We start from the raw sequence: 4,683 nt of genomic DNA, 5'->3' as shown, positions 1-4,683 counted from the left end.
GCATCTCGCACCTTCTTCATCACCGTGCCCAATCCCTGGGACTTGTTGCTTGACTGTGCTGCTCCACCCTCCTTGAGAGCACTCGTCCGTACTGCATCGATCATCAGACTTTTAACCTCCGCCTCGTGCTTTAGATGGTCTTCCTTCCGAGCAAGCCGGAGTGCCAACAGCTGCGACCGTGTATCATCGCACTGCTGCTGCAGTGCCGCCACATGCTCCTTGAGCTGCCGCAGTTGCTCCCCTGTCAGCACTTCATCCTCTTCCGGTTCCGGAAAGGCTGCGACTAAAAAGCTGCTGCTGCTACTCTTTGAAGACGTCGTGTTGGTGCTGGCGGATCTTGCATCTGAGTCTTAGTCTGGGGTCGTTTTCCGGTGGCCTTTACGTTCCGTAGGGCAGCTTCTAATTTTGAGATTCGACGACGGTAGCGCTCCTCCGTCGCTCCAGACAGCGTCACCACTAGCTTCCGCCGGTCCCCTGCGTGTCGACGAGCCTCCCTCTTCTCTGCCTGCTTCATCAGCGACCACCGGCACCGTCGTGAGGCGTAGGGCCGTCGAACCACCTTGCAGCTCGCTTCTGCTGCCAGCCTCTGGGTCTTCATCCCAGCGTGGGAAGGGTTTGCTGAAGGGTCGGCACGCCCGCTCCAATTCGACGCGGAGTTTACGTTGGTGCTCCGCAAAGATGTCTTGCATCTCTGCGATGAAAGCCTCCGACAAGTCCAGCAGGACGGCTTCGTCTAGGGCCCTTGTCGAATCGGAGGGTTGCCGATACCCTTGTAGTTCTGCCTCCACCAGCTGTAGCCGGCGGGCCGTTGCCGTCGTCGCCCGTTGTGTCATCTGGTCCGTCAACCTGAGGTGCTCCTGGTTGGCGACGACGATGGCCATCCGTGCTGCTTCAGCCTCCTGCTCCCTCCTGGCTTCCGCCTCCTGCAGCTGAAGCAGCTGCCCTTCCAGCTCTTCATTTTGGCTGCGAAGCTGCCGATTCTCCGTCTGGAGTCGCTCTTCCGTCTCCTCCAGCCGCCCCTCCTGGAAACACCGGAGTAGGTGCTCCGCCAGCCTTCGAGCCATCGTCAGGTCGTATGATTCCAGTTCCAAGTTCCGCCGCACCACTAGCTGCCCTTCCTCCTGCATTGCACCGTGCACCGAGCTCGCCTCCTGTGGCTGGTCAGAACTTTCCCTCTTCGCCAAATCCTGGCGGGTCTTCTTGGGCTGTTTGCCCGCCGTCTGTTCATCCTGCTGCCGATACCACGGCCAGCTTCCGTTTGAGCAAACTGGCCATGCGGCTCGAAGTTGTCGAGACTACAGGCTGTTTGCCAGCATTACTTGTTCCCGCCTCCGCCACTGCTGGTTCCGGGGCTACTTCTGTGCTCTCGGGCACCTGCTCCTGCCTCACGGCCAGTTGTTGCATCGCAGCAGCCGATGCTCTGGTCTGCTCCTCCTCCTGCTGAGGTGCCTCCTCCTCGTCATCCGAAGAAACTTCTACCCCCAAGAATGAGCACGGGGCTACCGGCTCGCTATCAGGGCCGAACAGGAAGTAGAGTATTTGTCCAAGACGTGAAGTCGCTGCTCGCTTGACGAGCTTCTTGGCGATCTCCGACACTTTGTCGGTGAAGATTCTCGCCCAGGGCACTGGCTTTCCTCACTCTGCCCGTTGGAAGAAGCTATATTGGACCTGTCCGAGAAGGTCCGCCTTGACCTTCTGCCAGAGCGCTTCTACTACGAACTTGTAGCAGACCCGGGTCGTCGCGTCGAGCCACTTCATATTGTATTCCCCTTTGCAGCCCGGTCCGAGGGCAGCCTCCATGCCGGCGTTGTCGATTTTCTGGATTTTGTAGTTGCCATCGACCGGTAAGTGTAGCCTCGCTGCTACTAACTCCTTGGAGAGGTAGAAGTGCTTGCCCTGCACCACGACGCTGTTTTCGCGCGATAACTGCGCTACTATATCTTGGGCTGTCGGGTGTATCGGCATCGTCGCCCATGGGAGCCCAGTGAACTCCACGAGTCTAGCCATCTCTGCACTGCTTCGTCCTCTGCTGGGAGTGGGGAGATAGGTTGGAAGACGACCATGGTTGAGGATGGGGAGTAAAGAATAGGGAGGAGGAGGTAAGAGAGAGCTTGGAGTTGAAGAAGTTGCAAATGAGGTCTCCTTAGCTCTCACCCCTTCTTTTGCCTCCCTTGGTATCCTGCTCGATTGCATGCACCCGCCAGGTGTCCCATCACCGTCATTACTTCTCCACTCCGAGGATTCATTAGTGTGCATAGCACCGCCCACGTCACGCTAGACGAATTTATTCTGCCGCCATGCATCAGAATGATTAGATTGATTCCTTCGATGCATATTAACGACAGAATTCCTAGGTCCTGCCACCGAGATTGCCACGTATGAGCATTCCACCGACGTCTCGTTTGGCAACTCCGGAAATGGAAAAGGTGGCATACGCCCGGTATACGGTCGGAGCCAAAAGCCATTCACCGGCTTCTCCAGCAGCTCCCCCTGCATCGTGCCCAACCGGAACGTTCCGTCACCGTACCGCTTCACCACCCAGTAAGGACCGCCCCACCTTAGCTTGAGTTCCAACTCAATACAAAAGGTCCACATTAATAAAAAATCCCACTTCAATACAAGGGGTCCACCTTAACACAAAAGATCCACCTTAATACAAGGGGTCCACCATAAGACAAAGTCCCACCTTAATAAAAAGAGTTTATCTTAAAACAAGGGTCTACCTTAACACAAAGTGTCTACCATAAAAAGAGTTTATCTTAATACAAACGGTATACCTTAATACAAAGGGACTACCTTAAGATAAGGGCCCACCTTTATACAAGGATCCACCCTATGCAAGAGCCTACCTTTATACAAGGATCCACCTTAATACAAGGACCCACCTTAATACAAGGACCCACCCTTATATAATGAAGTTACTTTTTATCCAATGAAGTTACGCCAAGTGGCACTGCCCCCATGATCATAAAATTTTTATAATTTTTGCGTTGTAATGAATAATGGAAGGCGAGGGAGCCGAGAAGGCATACATCTCAGATCATGATGCACCATTAAATGTTGAAGAGACTTGTGGGGGGCGGGGAACGATCACGATGGCCAGAGACCTCCAAACCATGGCATTTCGACCTGTGCAGAGATCTCCAAACCATGGCATCCCGACCTGTGCGGAGATCTCCACGGAAGCATGGCTTCTCCAAACTTGGAGAGCAGATTGGAGAAGCAGGGGGTTCGAGTTCTGAAGGAGGGGGTTCCAGTTTGCAGGGTGTGTCTGAAGGAGGGGGTGTGTCTGAAGGAGGGGGTGCGAGTTTGCCCTTCTCCAAACTTGGAGAGAAGATTGGAGAAGCAGGGGGTTCCAGTTTGCAGGGTGTGTCTGAAGGAGGGGGTTCTAGTTTGTAGGGTGTGTCTGAAGGAGGGGGTGCCAGTTTGCCCTCCTCAAGCGTGCCCTCCTCAAGAACAGTGTGTCAAGAACTGAGGGAGCAGTTTTTGATGGGTCAAGAAGAAGGTTCGAGTTTGACCTCCTCAAGCGTGCCCTCCTCAAGCGTGCCGTCCTCACAGAATGAATTTGTAGCTTTGCGGGAATCCTTACAGCGTCGGATAATTCTTCCTAGTGAACGAGGGATTGTGTTGGATATGGTGAACGAGCTAGAAAGATTGCTACCTATATCCGTAGATTGGCAGAGCATGTCACTCGAGGAAGTGCGTTACTGGGTGAAAGTAGCATTTTCGACTTGGGATGATCACCACATTGCAGCCTTGATGGGAACTCTAAGGGCCAACAATGCAGCGTCTACATCATCTATTAACCTTGGTAAGCTAATTTCTACTCATCTCATCTTCTCTTTATCTCTGAGCTCCTCAACATCCTCATCTCATCTTTCTCTAATTTCTACTCATCAACATCCTCATTGTTGGTAGGTTTTGGATTGAGCTCCTCAACATCCTCATCAGCGAGCTTTCGTTTTCAAGAAATAGGTGTGCGTGCACTTGATTCTGAAATAGATATCACCCTGGTAGACCCATTGGATGATTCTAAAGCAGAAATCCTTTGGCCTATAGAGGATTGGGAAATCGACTTGACTCCTGGGAAATCGATGGTGCAAATGCTAGAAGGCATGGAATTCAAAGATTGCACATTTGAACTTGTGGATAAAGGCTCTCTTGATAGTGTTTGTGGCAAAGGCTCGAGGCCAGACTTGATTTTGAAGCTCAAAGGCCATAGTTTAGCCACTTATTGCACTGGTGCACTAATTTGCTTGCATTCTAGGGGTCAGGTTAGCAGAGTGGATAACACTGCATCGGTTGGTGAAGCGGTGGTTTATGGTAGACGATTTCTCAAAGAAGCTGGACCTTCAAGACAGTTCATCTATGTAGGTGTCACGGACTTGAAGGAGATTATGTGGCTCAAAGTTTTCGGAGGTGGAAACACTACTCGCAGTCCATGGACAACAAAAGTTAGGCAGAGTCTATGTGCTTTTTTATGTGCTGCTCCGCCTATCCTTGGTTTGCAGGTGGGTTCCCATGAACTGAAATTGCCAGCTAATTGGCAGTGGAAGCGAACACTAGGTTTTGGTCGAACAAGCATTGTTTATGAGATGGAGAAGGATAATGTACGGTATGCTGTTAAAATCCCCCAAAATGGAGCCATGCTTACTGAGGACTTTGTGTGTCTTTCAAGACTTA

This window comes from Dipteris shenzhenensis, chromosome 25, assembly GCF_047967505.1.
Source record: "Dipteris shenzhenensis isolate YYH24624 ecotype China chromosome 25, Dip_SZ_1.0, whole genome shotgun sequence".
NCBI lineage: Eukaryota > Viridiplantae > Streptophyta > Polypodiopsida > Gleicheniales > Dipteridaceae > Dipteris > Dipteris shenzhenensis.
This window is presented reverse-complemented; position numbering follows the sequence as displayed.